Source organism: Kogia breviceps, unplaced genomic scaffold (genome assembly GCF_026419965.1).
Source record: "Kogia breviceps isolate mKogBre1 unplaced genomic scaffold, mKogBre1 haplotype 1 scaffold_49, whole genome shotgun sequence".
Taxonomy (NCBI): Eukaryota; Metazoa; Chordata; class Mammalia; order Artiodactyla; family Physeteridae; genus Kogia; species Kogia breviceps.
In genome coordinates, this window is record NW_026711928.1 from 513,261 (window position 1) to 528,541 (window position 15,281).

Genomic DNA, 15,281 nt, shown 5'->3' on the forward strand with positions numbered 1-15,281 from the left:
CCGAGCTCAGGACATTTTTTTTTTTTGAGGGCAGGTGTCTTTTAGAGGCCTGAGTCCTTATGAATGTTAAGTGACCCATAGCTATGCGTTTGAAGCCGCTCTTGCGGGAAACGGCCACAAGGCGGCAGCATTTCTCCATTTCCAACTCTGGGTTTTCCTGCAACAGAGGCTTCCTGGAAATTGTGTTAGTAGGCTGCAAATGAGAGTGCAGTGTGTCAGGGCAAACCCCCAAGAGCTTATATCTCCTTACTTCTTGTGTGTTTTTTAAAATTTAATTGTTATCTAGTATCACAGCCAATTGGATAAAAATGTGGTGTGTGTTCTAGGTGTACTGCATCTGGTTCATCATATGTATGTATCAATCTATTCATCTTTGGATCCTTTCCCGTGTAGGTTATTACAGAGTGTTGAGTCGACCTCTCCTGGTATTCCTTAGGTATTTTGTGATTATATATTTCATATGTATCAGTACATGTCTGTAAACCCCCATATCCAAATTCATACATTCCTTACACCTTTCCACTTGGTTAAGCATAGTTGGTTTTCTGCATCTATGCACGGCCTTCTCTTGGAAATGACTTCATGGGTATCAATGTTGAAGTAACAGCTATAAGTGATGTCATAGGATATTTCTATTTCGGTTTCTTTCGTACTTCCTTTTGGGTGGGTATCTCTAGATCCTTCTACGGTGGTGTCAGTGGCACTGTTGCATGCTCTTCCGTGGCTCATGTTCCATTGTGCACATGGGCCCCCTTCTTCTTGGTGCATTGTTCTGTTGATGGACATTTGGGTTTCTTCCAAGTCTTGGCGATGGTACATGTTGCTGCAGTGCAGGATGGCCAGCCTGTGTCTTTTTGATTTTGGTCTACTCGGGAGATAGGCCCATCAGTGGGCCTACCCGATTACAGGTTAGCTCAATTTTTACCTTTCAGTGCACCTCCACGGTGTTCTCACTACTAGCTGTTCCCAGGTTACGTCCCAGCGGCCGCTAGAGGGCACAGAGTTCTCTAAAACACCTTGAGCATTTATTCTTTGTAGACTCTGTGGCTGATGATCATTCTGACGACGGTGGGTGAACGTTTCTGTCGACTGGATTTGCATGGCTTTATTAATTCCTGATGTTGAGCATTTTTCCATGCCCTTTTATTTATCACAAGAGAAAGAAAGAAAGAGAAGACAAAATGTGCGCAAAATATGCCTCTTGAAATTGTCGTTTTGAAGTGTGCACATCTTTTGAGTTGTTTTCCTCGATGGACGACCCAAGAATCGTTTTTGAGGGCAGGTGTCATTTATAGGCGTGCAATGATTTTGAATATCAAGTGACCATTAGCACTGGGTTTAAAGCTGCTGTTTTGAGAAACGGCCACAAGGCGGCAGCAGGTCTCCTTTACCAAACCTGGTTACTCGGGCAACAGAGCCTCCGTGGAAGTCGTATTCTCGGTTGTCAATTAGAATGGACTGTGCCAGGAAAAAGCCCCTTATGTTTGTGCCTCACGACTGACTTGTTCGTTTTTTAATTCAATGTTTATTGTTTCTCACAGCAAGTTTGATTACAATGTTTTGCTTGTTGTAGGTGTGAAAGATGTGGCTCTTTTACACATAAACACGTATCTAGTCTTCTTTGGATCCTTTTCCCATGTAGCTTATGACACAATGTTGAGTACTCTTCTCTTGGTATTCCGTAGGCCTTTGGTGATTTTGTATTTCACGTGTGTTTGTATCTCTCTCTTAAACCCAATTTCCTAATGTACACAATTCTCACACCTGTCCATGGGTGAACCATAAATCTGTTTATTGCATCTGTGATTGCCTTTCTCTGTGGAAATATCTTCAGTGATATCAATTTTCAGGGAACACCTATAAGTGATATCGTAGGCTATGTATCTTTCGCTCTGTGACTTACTGCAAGGTGCGTGATGAACTCTAGCCTCACCGATGGTGCTGTTGATGGCATTGTTTCCTTTTGTTCCTTGGCTAATATTCCATCTGCTCAGGTCCCTGTTCTTCTTTGTCCACTCATCTGTTGATGGACTTTCTGCTTGCTTCCATGTCCTGGCTATTGTAATACTCCTGCAATGCAGATTTGCCTGCCTGTGTCTTTCCACTTCTGTCTTCTTTCTTAGGTTATAGGCCCAGGAGTGGGCCTGCTGGATCATATCGTAACTCAGTGTTTACCTTGTAAAGGCACCTCCATTCTGTTCCCATTAGTGCCTCTTACCAGGTGAAGTCCTGTGGCGAGCATTGCCCTCTGAGGAAGGCGCCACTAAGACCCTCCTAAGCCTCAGGGCCCGACTGTACTCTCCTTGGTATGCATCCTGGACTTTATGGTATGAACATACAAAAGGAGATGGTCTTTGGCCAAATCGCTCCAGGGACCTGCTCAGTTACTGGGAGTCCCTGGTTGTTCCCTAAAGCTAGGAAAAGCAACCCTGGAGGGGAAATTGGTGCCTTTGAGGGAGAAGCCGAGCAGCCAACCAACCAGCTGATGCTGATAAGGTCTGACTAAGCCGAGAAGCCAACCAACCAGCTGATGCCGATAAGGCGTGACGAAGCAAATTCCCTGCTTACTTGCCTTGCAAGCGTCAGTTGCTTGTGCCCTTCTGATCCCATACGTTGGTGCGTTCAGTTCCCTACCCCCTCTCGTCGGTTGTTGCTACACTTTGAGGACCCGCCGCGGCTGGCGGCAAAGTCCCACTTAACCTAGAGGGTATGTATGCACTTCTCCACAACCCCTTCAGCATGAATTGTTGGTAGTTTTGTTGCTGATGGTTCTTCTGACTGGTGTGAGCCCATAACTCTGTGGTTGGATTTGAATGCGTCTCATAAAGCCTTGAAATTGAGCTTTCAGGGATGTCCTTTTTTCTTCAAACTGTGTGTGTAGCTTACCTCATCACATTCTTTTCTTGAAGTATGTGCCACCTTTTGAAATATTTTGGCCACTACCTCCCTCAAGACATTTTGAGGGCAGGTTTCATTGACAGCCCTCCAGGACTTGTGCACACGAAGTGACCATTAGCACGGGTTTTCAAGCTGCCGTTGCACGTAACGGCCAGAGGGCTGCAGCATTTCTGCGTTTCCCACTCTGGTAACTAGTGAAGCAGACCTTCCTGCCAGTGGTGTTCCTCGGTTATCAATGACGGTGGGATGTGTCTGGAGAAAACCCCCAAAGCTGATGTCTCCTTACTTATATCTGTTTTTAAAAATGGAATTTCTACTTTTCACTGGAGTACTCTTCCATTGTGTCCATGGACCACTGCTCCTTTCTGCATTCCTCTGTGGCTGGGCATTTTCATTGCTTCCAAGTGTTGGCTATGGTAAACATTGCTGGATTGCAGGATTGCCAGCCCGTGTCTTTTTGATTCTCATCCTCTCAGGTGATAGACCCAGCAGTGGCTATGCTTGATTGAACGGTCGCTCAATGTTGACCCTTTCCAGGCAACTCCACTGTGTTTTCCTTAGGGGCTCTTACCACGACCCACTTAGAACCGAGGGTATGCATTTCTTCACCACCCCGTCAGCATTTCTTGTTTGCAGAAGTTTCGCTGATGGCCATGCTGAGTGGTGTGACATGATAGGTTTTTGTAACGTGTATTTTCGTGTCTAATAATTCCTAAGGTTCAGCATTTTTCCACGCCTTTTTTTATTCTGTTAAACAAAAACAGAAAAAAAAAACCCCTGAGTACAATAAACCTCTCGAAATTGTCTTCTTGGAAGGTTGCCCTCTTTGGACTTTTTTGGTCGATTTTCGACCCCAGGATTTTGTTTTGGAGGGCAGGTGTCATTTACAAGCCTGCAATGGGTGTGAATATTGAGTGACCATTAGCACTGACTTTAAAGCTGCTGCTGTGGGAAACGGCCACAAGGCGTCAGCATTGCTACATTCCCACATCTGGTTACTAGGGCAGCAGAGCCTTCTGGAAGTCCTGTTCCCAGGTTGTCAATTAGAATGGAATGTGCCAGGAAAAAACCCCAGAAGTGTATGTCACATTACTTCTTGTTCGCTCTTTTAATTTGTTTAAATCGGGGTAATGATTAGAATACTGTTGGTCCTATATGTACAGAATCTGGTTCATTTGTACGTTTTATATATATATATATATATTCTTGTACAGATCCTCTTCCCATGTAAATTATTGCAGAGTGTTCTGGTGACCTCCCTTGCTATATGGTCGGTCTGTTTGATATATATATTTAATACGTATTTGTACACATATGGTGACACTAATCTTAATTTATCCATTCCCCCCACCTTTCATTTTACATAAGCTTAGTTTGCTTTCTAAGTCTGTGAGTGTCTTTCTTTGTGGAAATATGTTCATTTGTGTCAGCTGTTAGATAACGCCTATAGGTGATGTCATACGGTATGCCTTTTGCTTTCCGACTTAACTGATGTTCTGTGATGATCTCTAGGCTCATCTCGGGTGCCTCAAAGAGCAGTGTTTCCTTGTTTTCCATGGCTAATAGTCCACTGTGTCCACGGACCAGCTCTTCTTATCCATTCATCTGTTGATGGACATTTGGGTTGCTTCGGTGTCTTGGCTACTGTGAAAACTCGTGGAGTGCAGCTCTTGCAGCCTGTCTTCTCAGGTGAGAGGCTCAGCTGTGGGTGTTCTGGATGGAAGGGTGGCTCAATTTTTAATTGAAAACGCAGCTCCTTTCTGTTCTCATTATTGGCTGTTACAACTAGACATGTCCTCCACAGACAGAGGGAACAGAGTTCTCTAAAACCCCTTCAGCATTTATTGTTTGTAGTCTTTTGGCTGACGGTAGTTAACTTGGGTGAGCTGAAAGCTTTTTGTAGGTTAGAGGAGTCTGATGATTCCTGATGTTGAGCTTTTCTCCATTTTCCTTTTTTTGATAAAGAGTGAGTAAAACTTACCTCTATCATACTATCTCTTTGACACATTTGCCTGCTTTGAATTTTTTTGGCCACGGCCGAGCTCAGGACATTTTTTTTTTTTGAGGGCAGGTGTCTTTTAGAGGCCTGAGTCCTTATGAATGTTAAGTGACCCATAGCTATGCGTTTGAAGCCGCTCTTGCGGGAAACGGCCACAAGGCGGCAGCATTTCTCCATTTCCAACTCTGGGTTTTCCTGCAACAGAGGCTTCCTGGAAATTGTGTTAGTAGGCTGCAAATGAGAGTGCAGTGTGTCAGGGCAAACCCCCAAGAGCTTATATCTCCTTACTTCTTGTGTGTTTTTTAAAATTTAATTGTTATCTAGTATCACAGCCAATTGGATAAAAATGTGGTGTGTGTTCTAGGTGTACTGCATCTGGTTCATCATATGTATGTATCAATCTATTCATCTTTGGATCCTTTCCCGTGTAGGTTATTACAGAGTGTTGAGTCGACCTCTCCTGGTATTCCTTAGGTATTTTGTGATTATATATTTCATATGTATCAGTACATGTCTGTAAACCCCCATATCCAAATTCATACATTCCTTACACCTTTCCACTTGGTTAAGCATAGTTGGTTTTCTGCATCTATGCACGGCCTTCTCTTGGAAATGACTTCATGGGTATCAATGTTGAAGTAACAGCTATAAGTGATGTCATAGGATATTTCTATTTCGGTTTCTTTCGTACTTCCTTTTGGGTGGGTATCTCTAGATCCTTCTACGGTGGTGCCAGCGGCACTGTTGCATGCTCTTCCGTGGCTCATGTTCCATTGTGCACATGGGCCCCCTTCTTCTTGGTGCATTGTTCTGTTGATGGACATTTGGGTTTCTTCCAAGTCTTGGCGATGGTACATGTTGCTGCAGTGCAGGATGGCCAGCCTGTGTCTTTTTGATTTTGGTCTACTCGGGAGATAGGCCCATCAGTGGGCCTACCCGATTACAGGTTAGCTCAATTTTTACCTTTCAGTGCACCTCCACGGTGTTCTCACTACTAGCTGTTCCCAGGTTACGTCCCAGCGGCCGCTAGAGGGCACAGAGTTCTCTAAAACACCTTGAGCATTTATTCTTTGTAGACTCTGTGGCTGATGATCATTCTGACGACGGTGGGTGAACGTTTCTGTCGACTGGATTTGCATGGCTTTATTAATTCCTGATGTTGAGCATTTTTCCATGCCCTTTTATTTATCACAAGAGAAAGAAAGAAAGAGAAGACAAAATGTGCGCAAAATATGCCTCTTGAAATTGTCGTTTTGAAGTGTGCACATCTTTTGAGTTGTTTTCCTCGATGGACGACCCAAGAATCGTTTTTGAGGGCAGGTGTCATTTATAGGCGTGCAATGATTTTGAATATCAAGTGACCATTAGCACTGGGTTTAAAGCTGCTGTTTTGAGAAACGGCCACAAGGCGGCAGCAGGTCTCCTTTACCAAACCTGGTTACTCGGGCAACAGAGCCTCCGTGGAAGTCGTATTCTCGGTTGTCAATTAGAATGGACTGTGCCAGGAAAAAGCCCCTTATGTTTGTGCCTCACGACTGACTTGTTCGTTTTTTAATTCAATGTTTATTGTTTCTCACAGCAAGTTTGATTACAATGTTTTGCTTGTTGTAGGTGTGAAAGATGTGGCTCTTTTACACATAAACACGTATCTAGTCTTCTTTGGATCCTTTTCCCATGTAGCTTATGACACAATGTTGAGTACTCTTCTCTTGGTATTCCGTAGGCCTTTGGTGATTTTGTATTTCACGTGTGTTTGTATCTCTCTCTTAAACCCAATTTCCTAATGTACACAATTCTCACACCTGTCCATGGGTGAACCATAAATCTGTTTATTGCATCTGTGATTGCCTTTCTCTGTGGAAATATCTTCAGTGATATCAATTTTCAGGGAACACCTATAAGTGATATCGTAGGCTATGTATCTTTCGCTCTGTGACTTACTGCAAGGTGCGTGATGAACTCTAGCCTCACCGATGGTGCTGTTGATGGCATTGTTTCCTTTTGTTCCTTGGCTAATATTCCATCTGCTCAGGTCCCTGTTCTTCTTTGTCCACTCATCTGTTGATGGACTTTCTGCTTGCTTCCATGTCCTGGCTATTGTAATACTCCTGCAATGCAGATTTGCCTGCCTGTGTCTTTCCACTTCTGTCTTCTTTCTTAGGTTATAGGCCCAGGAGTGGGCCTGCTGGATCATATCGTAACTCAGTGTTTACCTTGTAAAGGCACCTCCATTCTGTTCCCATTAGTGCCTCTTACCAGGTGAAGTCCTGTGGCGAGCATTGCCCTCTGAGGAAGGCGCCACTAAGACCCTCCTAAGCCTCAGGGCCCGACTGTACTCTCCTTGGTATGCATCCTGGACTTTATGGTATGAACATACAAAAGGAGATGGTCTTTGGCCAAATCGCTCCAGGGACCTGCTCAGTTACTGGGAGTCCCTGGTTGTTCCCTAAAGCTAGGAAAAGCAACCCTGGAGGGGAAATTGGTGCCTTTGAGGGAGAAGCCGAGCAGCCAACCAACCAGCTGATGCTGATAAGGTGTGACTAAGCCGAGAAGCCAACCAACCAGCTGATGCCGATAAGGCGTGACGAAGCAAATTCCCTGCTTTAGGGGTATATATACGGCTATGCTTTGTTATTAAACTTGCCTTGCAAGCGTCAGTTGCTTGTGCCCTTCTGATCCCATACCTTGGTGCGTTCAGTTCCCTACCCCCTCTCGTCGGTTGTTGCTACACTTTGAGGACCCGCCGCGGCTGGCGGCAAAGTCCCACTTAACCTAGAGGGTATGCACTTCTCCACAACCCCTTCAGCATGAATTGTTGGTAGTCTTGTTGCTGATGGTTCTTCTGACTGGTGTGAGCCGATACCTCTGTGGTTGGATTTGCATGCGTCTCATAAAGCCTTGAAATTGAGCTTTCAGGGATGCCCTTTTTTTCTTCAAACTGTGTGTGTGTAGCTTACCTCATCACATTCTTTTCTTGAACTATGTGCCGCCTTTTGAAATATTTTGGCCACTACCTCCCTCAAGACATTTTGAGGGCAGGTTTCATTGACAGCCCTCCAGGACTTGTGCACACGAAGTGACCATTAGCACGGGTTTTCAAGCTGCCGTTGCAGGTAACGGCCACAGGGCTGCAGCATTTCTGCGTTTCCCACTCTGGTAACTAGTGAAACAGGCCTTCCTGCCAGTGGTGTTCCTTGGTTATCAATGACGGTGGGATGTGTCTGGAGAAACCCCCCAAAGCTGATGTCTCCTTACTTATATCTGTTTTTAAAATGGAATTTCTACTTTTCACTGGAGTACTCTTCCATTGTGTCCATGGACCACTGCTCCTTTCTGCATTCCTCTGTGGCTGGGCATTTTCATTGCTTCCAAGTGTTGGCTATGGTAAACATTGCTGGATTGCAGGATTGCCAGCCCGTGTCTTTTTGATTCTCATCCTCTCAGGTGATAGACCCAGCAGTGGCTATGCTTGATTGAACGGTCGCTCAATGTTGACCCTTTCCAGGCAACTCCACTGTGTTTTCCTTAGGGGCTCTTACCACGTCCCACTTAGAACCGAGGGTACGCATTTCTTCACCACCCCGTCAGCATTTCTTGTTTGCAGAAGTTTTGCTGCTGGCCATGCTGAGTCGTGTGACATGATAGGTTTTTGTAACGTGTATTTTCGTGTCTAATAATTCCTAAGGTTCAGCATTTTTCCACGCCTTTTTTTATTCTGTTAAACAAAAACAGAAAAAAAAAACCCCTGAGTACAATAAACCTCTCGAAATTGTCTTCTTGGAAGGTTGCCCTCTTTGGACTTTTTTGGTCGATTTTCGACCCCAGGATTTTGTTTTGGAGGGCAGGTGTCATTTACAAGCCTGCAATGGGTGTGAATATTGAGTGACCATTAGCACTGACTTTAAAGCTGCTGCTGTGGGAAACGGCCACAAGGCGTCAGCATTGCTACATTCCCACATCTGGTTACTAGGGCAGCAGAGCCTTCTGGAAGTCCTGTTCCCAGGTTGTCAATTAGAATGGAATGTGCCAGGAAAAAACCCCAGAAGTGTATGTCACATTACTTCTTGTTCGCTCTTTTAATTTGTTTAAATCGGGGTAATGATTAGAATACTGTTGGTCCTATATGTACAGAATCTGGTTCATTTGTACGTTTTATATATATATATATTCTTGTACAGATCCTCTTCCCATGTAAATTATTGCAGAGTGTTCTGGTGACCTCCCTTGCTATATGGTCGGTCTGTTTGATATATATATTTAATACGTATTTGTACACATATGGTGACACTAATCTTAATTTATCCATTCCCCCCACCTTTCATTTTACTTAAGCTTAGTTTGTTTTCTAAGTGTGTGAGTGTCTTTCTTTGTGGAAATATGTTCATTTGTGTCAGCTGTTAGATAACGCCTATAGGTGATGTCATACGGTATGCCTTTTGCTTTCCGACTTAACTCATGTTCTGTGATGATCTCTAGGCTCATCTCGGGTGCCTCAAAGAGCAGTGTTTCCTTGTTTTCCATGGCTAATAGTCCACTGTGTCCACGGACCAGCTCTTCTTATCCATTCATCTGTTGATGGACATTTGGGTTGCTTCGGTGTCTTGGCTACTGTGAAAACTCGTGGAGTGCAGCTCTTGCAGCCCGTCTTCTCAGGTGAGAGGCTCGGCTGTGGGTGTTCTGGATGGAAGGGTGGCTCAATTTTTAATTGAAAACGCAGCTCCTTTCTGTTCTCATTATTGGCTGTTACAACTAGACATGTCCTCCGCAGACAGAGGGAACAGAGTTCTCTAAAACCCCTTCAGCATTTATTGTTTGTAGTCTTTTGGCTGACGGTAGTTAACTTGGGTGAGCTGAAAGCTTTTTGTAGCTTAGAGGAGTCTGATCATTCCTGAGGTTGAGCTTTTCTCCATTTTGCTTTTTTGATAAAGAGTGAGTAAAACTTACCTCTTCATACTATCTCTTTGACACATTTGCCTGCTTTGAATTTTTTTCACCACTGCCGAGCTCAGGACATTTTTTTTTTTTTTTTGAGGGCAGGTGTCTTTTAGAGGCCGGAGTCCTTGTGAATGTTAAGTGACCCATAGCTATCCGTTTAAAGCCGCTCTTGCGGGAAACGGCCACAAGGCGGCAGCATTTCTCCATTTCCAACTCTGGGTTTTCCTGCAACAGAGGCTTCCTGGAAATTGTGTTAGTAGGCTGCAAATGAGAGTGCAGTGTGTCAGGGCAAACCCCCAAGAGCTTATATCTCCTTACTTCTTGTGTGTTTTTTAAAATTTAATTGTTATCTAGTATCACAGCCAATTGGATAAAAATGTGGTGTGTGTTCTAGGTGTACTGCATCTGGTTCATCATATGTATGTATCAATCTATTCATCTTTGGATCCTTTCCCGTGTAGGTTATTACAGAGTGTTGAGTCGACCTCTCTTGGTATTCCTTAGGTATTTTGTGATTATATATTTCATATGTATCAGTACATGTCTGTAAACCCCCATATCCAAATTCATACATTCCTTACACCTTTCCACTTGGTTAAGCATAGTTGGTTTTCTGCATCTATGCACGGCCTTCTCTTGGAAATGACTTCATGGGTATCAATGTTGAAGTAACAGCTATAAGTGATGTCATAGGATATTTCTATTTCGGTTTCTTTCGTACTTCCTTTTGGGTGGGTATCTCTAGATCCTTCTACGGTGGTGCCAGAGGCACCTGTTGCATGCTCTTCCGTGGCTCATGTTCCATTGTGCACATGGGCCCCCTTCTTCTTGGTGCATTGTTCTGTTGATGGACATTTGGGTTTCTTCCAAGTCTTGGCGATGGTACATGTTGCTGCAGTGCAGGATGGCCAGCCTGTGTCTTTTTGATTTTGGTCTACTCGGGAGATAGGCCCATCAGTGGGCCTACCCGATTACAGGTTAGCTCAATTTTTACCTTTCAACGCACCTCCACGGTGTTCTCACTACTAGCTGTTACCAGGTTACGTCCCAGCGGCCGCTAGAGGGCACAGAGTTCTCTAAAACACCTTGAGCATTTATTCTTTGTAGACTCTGTGGCTGATGATCATTCTGACGACGGTGGGTGAACGTTTCTGTCGACTGGATTTGCATGGCTTTATTAATTCCTGATGTTGAGCATTTTTCCATGCCCTTTTATTTATCACAAGAGAAAGAAAGAAAGAGAAGACAAAATGTGCACAAAATATGCCTCTTGAAATTGTCGTTTTGAAATGTGCACGTCTTTTGAGTTGTTTTCCTCGATGGACGACCCAAGAATCGTTTTTGAGGGCAGGTGTCATTTATAGGCCTGCAATGATTTTGAATATCAAGTGACCATTAGCACTGGGTTTAAAGCTGCTGTTTTGAGAAACGGCCACAAGGCGGCAGCAGGTCTCCTTTACCAAACCTGGTTACTCGGGCAACAGAGCCTCCGTGGAAGTCGTATTCTAGGTTGTCAATTAGAATGGACTGTGCCAGGAAAAAGCCCCTTATGTTTGTGCCTCACGACTGACTTGTTCGTTTTTTAATTCAATGTTTATTGTTTCTCACAGCAAGTTTGATTACAATGTTTTGCTTGTTGTGGGTGTGAAAGATGTGGCTCTTTTACACATAAACATGTATCTAGTCTTCTTTGGATCCTTTTCCCATGTAGCTTATGACACAATGTTGAGTACTCTTCTCTTGGTATTCCGTAGGCCTTTGGTGATTTTGTATTTCACCTGTGTTTGTATCCCTCTCTTAAACCCAATTTCCTAATGTACACAATTCTCACACCTGTCCATGGGTGAACCATAAATCTGTTTATTGCATCTGTGATTGCCTTTCTCTGTGGAAATATCTTCAGTGATATCAATTTTTAGGGAACACCTATAAGTGATATCGTAGGCTATGTATCTTTCGCTCTGTGACTTACTGCAAGGTGCGTGATGAACTCTAGCCTCACCGATGGTGCTGTTGATGGCATTGTTTCCTTTTGTTCCTTGGCTAATATTCCATCTGTTCAGGTCCCTGTTCTTCTTTGTCCACTCATCTGTTGATGGACTTTCTGCTTGCTTCCATGTCCTGGCTATTGTAATACTCCTGCAATGCAGATTTGCCTGCCTGTGTCTTTCCACTTCTGTCTTCTTTCTTAGGTTATAGGCCCAGGAGTGGGCCTGCTGGATCATATCGTAACTCAGTGTTTACCTTGTAAAGGCACCTCCATTCTGTTCCCATTAGTGCCTCTTACCAGGTGAAGTCCTGTGGCGAGCATTGCCCTCTGAGGAAGGCACCACTAAGACCCTCCTAAGCCTCAGGGCCCGACTGTACTCTCCTTGGTATGCATCCTGGACTTTATGGTATGAACATACAAAAGGAGATGGCCTTTGGCCAAATCGCTCCAGGGACCTGCTCAGTTACTGGGAGTCCCTGGTTGTTCCCTAAAGCTAGGAAAAGCAACCCTGGAGGGGAAATTGGTGCCTTTGAGGGAGAAGCCGAGCAGCCAACCAACCAGCTGATGCTGATAAGGTGTGACTAAGCCGAGAAGCCAACCAACCAGCTGATGCCGATAAGGCGTGACGAAGCAAAGTCCCTGCTTTAGGGGTATATATACGGCTAGGCTTTGTTATTAAACTTGCCTTGCAAGCGTCAGTTGCTTGTGCCCTTCTGATCCCATACCTTGGTGCGTTCAGTTCCCTACCCCCTCTCGTCGGTTGTTGCTACACTTTGAGGACCCGCCGCGGCTGGCGGCAAAGTCCCACTTAACCTAGAGGGTATGCACTTCTCCACAACCCCTTCAGCATGAATTGTTGGTAGTCTTGTTGCTGATGGTTCTTCTGACTGGTGTGAGCCGATACCTCTGTGGTTGGATTTGCATGCGTCTCATAAAGCCTTGAAATTGAGCTTTCAGGGATGTCCTTTTTTTCTTCAAACTGTGTGTGTAGCTTACCTCATCACATTCTTTTCTTGAAGTATGTGCCGCCTTTTGAAATATTTTGGCCACTACCTCCCTCAAGACATTTTGAGGGCAGGTTTCATTGACAGCCCTCCAGGACTTGTGCACACGAAGTGACCATTAGCACGGGTTTTCAAGCTGCCGTTGCAGGTAACGGCCAGAGGGCTGCAGCATTTCTGCGTTTCCCACTCTGGTAACTAGTGAAACAGACCTTCCTGCCAGTGGTGTTCCTCGGTTATCAATGACGGTGGGATGTGTCTGGAGAAACCCCCCAAAGCTGATGTCTCCTTACTTATATCTGTTTTTAAAATGGAATTTCTACTTTTCACTGGAGTACCCTTCCATTGTGTCCATGGACCACTGCTCCTTTCTGCATTCCTCTGTGGCTGGGCATTTTCATTGCTTCCAAGTGTTGGCTATGGTAAACATTGCTGGATTGCAGGATTGCCAGCCCGTGTCTTTTTGATTCTCATCCTCTCAGGTGATAGACCCAGCAGTGGCTATGCTTGATTGAACGGTCGCTCAATGTTGACCCTTTCCAGGCAACTCCACTGTGTTTTCCTTAGGGGCTCTTACCACGTCCCACTTAGAACCGAGGGTACGTATTTCTTCACCACCCCGTCAGCATTTCTTGTTTGCAGAAGTTTTGCTGCTGGCCATGCTGAGTCGTGTGACATGATAGGTTTTTGTAACGTGTATTTTCGTGTCTAATAATTCCTAAGGTTCAGCATTTTTCCACGCCTTGTTTTATTCTGTTAAACAAAAACAGAAAAAAAAAACCGTGAGTACAATAAACCTCTCGAAATTGTCTTCTTGGAAGGTTGCCCTCTTTGGACTTTTTTGGTCGATTTTCGACCCCAGGATTTTGTTTTGGAGGGCAGGTGTCATTTACAAGCCTGCAATGGGTGTGAATATTGAGTGACCATTAGCACTGACTTTAAAGCTGCTGCTGTGGGAAACGGCCACAAGGCGTCAGCATTGCTACATTCCCACATCTGGTTACTAGGGCAGCAGAGCCTTCTGGAAGTCCTGTTCCCAGGTTGTCAATTAGAATGGAATGTGCCAGGAAAAAACCCCAGAAGTGTATGTCACATTACTTCTTGTTCGCTCTTTTAATTTGTTTAAATCGGGGTAATGATTAGAATACTGTTGTTCCTATATGTACAGAATCTGGTTCATTTGTACGTTTTATATATATATATATATATATATATATATATATATATATATTCTTGTACAGATCCTCTTCCCATGTAAATTATTGCAGAGTGTTCTGGTGACCTCCCTTGCTATATGGTCGGTCTGTTTGATATATATATTTAATACGTATTTGTACACATATGGTGACACTAATCTTAAGTTATCCATTCCCCCCACCTTTCATTTTACTTAAGCTTAGTTTGTTTTCTAAGTGTGTGAGTGTCTTTCTTTGTGGAAATATGTTCATTTGTGTCAGCTGTTAGATAACGCCTATAGGTGATGTCATACGGTATGCCTTTTGCTTTCCGACTTAACTCATGTTCTGTGATGATCTCTAGGCTCATCTCGGGTGCCTCAAAGAGCAGTGTTTCCTTGTTTTCCATGGCTAATAGTCCACTGTGTCCACGGACCAGCTCTTCTTATCCATTCATCTGTTGATGGACATTTGGGTTGCTTCGGTGTCTTGGCTACTGTGAAAACTCGTGGAGTGCAGCTCTTGCAGCCTGTCTTCTCAGGTGAGAGGCTCAGCTGTGGGTGTTCTGGATGGAAGGGTGGCTCAATTTTTAATTGAAAACGCAGCTCCTTTCTGTTCTCATTATTGGCTGTTACAACTAGACATGTCCTCCACAGACAGAGGGAACAGAGTTCTCTAAAACCCCTTCAGCATTTATTGTTTGTAGTCTTTTGGCTGACGGTAGTTAACTTGGGTGAGCTGAAAGCTTTTTGTAGCTTAGAGGAGTCTGATCATTCCTGAGGTTGAGCTTTTCTCCATTTTCCTTTTTTTGATAAAGAGTGAGTAAAACTTACCTCTATCATACTATCTCTTTGACACATTTGCCTGCTTTGAATTTTTTTGGCCACGGCCGAGCTCAGGACATTTTTTTTTTTTGAGGGCAGGTGTCTTTTAGAGGCCTGAGTCCTTATGAATGTTAAGTGACCCATAGCTATGCGTTTGAAGCCGCTCTTGCGGGAAACGGCCACAAGGCGGCAGCATTTCTCCATTTCCAACTCTGGGTTTTCCTGCAACAGAGGCTTCCTGGAAATTGTGTTAGTAGGCTGCAAATGAGAGTGCAGTGTGTCAGGGCAAACCCCCAAGAGCTTATATCTCCTTACTTCTTGTGTGTTTTTTAAAATTTAATTGTTATCTAGTATCACAGCCAATTGGATAAAAATGTGGTGTGTGTTCTAGGTGTACTGCATCTGGTTCATCATATGTATGTATCAATCTATTCATCTTTGGATCCTTTCCCGTGTAGG

At 44.2% G+C, this 15,281-nt stretch overlaps 1 long non-coding RNA gene across 1 annotated transcript in view; it reads right to left on the reverse strand.

Annotated features, from left to right (window-relative positions):
* Nucleotides 1–4,303: 4,303 nt before the first annotated feature.
* LOC136793484 (uncharacterized) overlaps nucleotides 4,304–15,281 on the reverse strand; it is a 100,297-nt gene continuing 89,319 nt past the window's right edge. Inside the window, exon 4 of the long non-coding RNA XR_010838774.1 lies at nucleotides 4,304–8,612. This is a non-coding gene — a long non-coding RNA (uncharacterized lncRNA). The remainder of the gene's footprint in view (nucleotides 8,613–15,281) is intronic.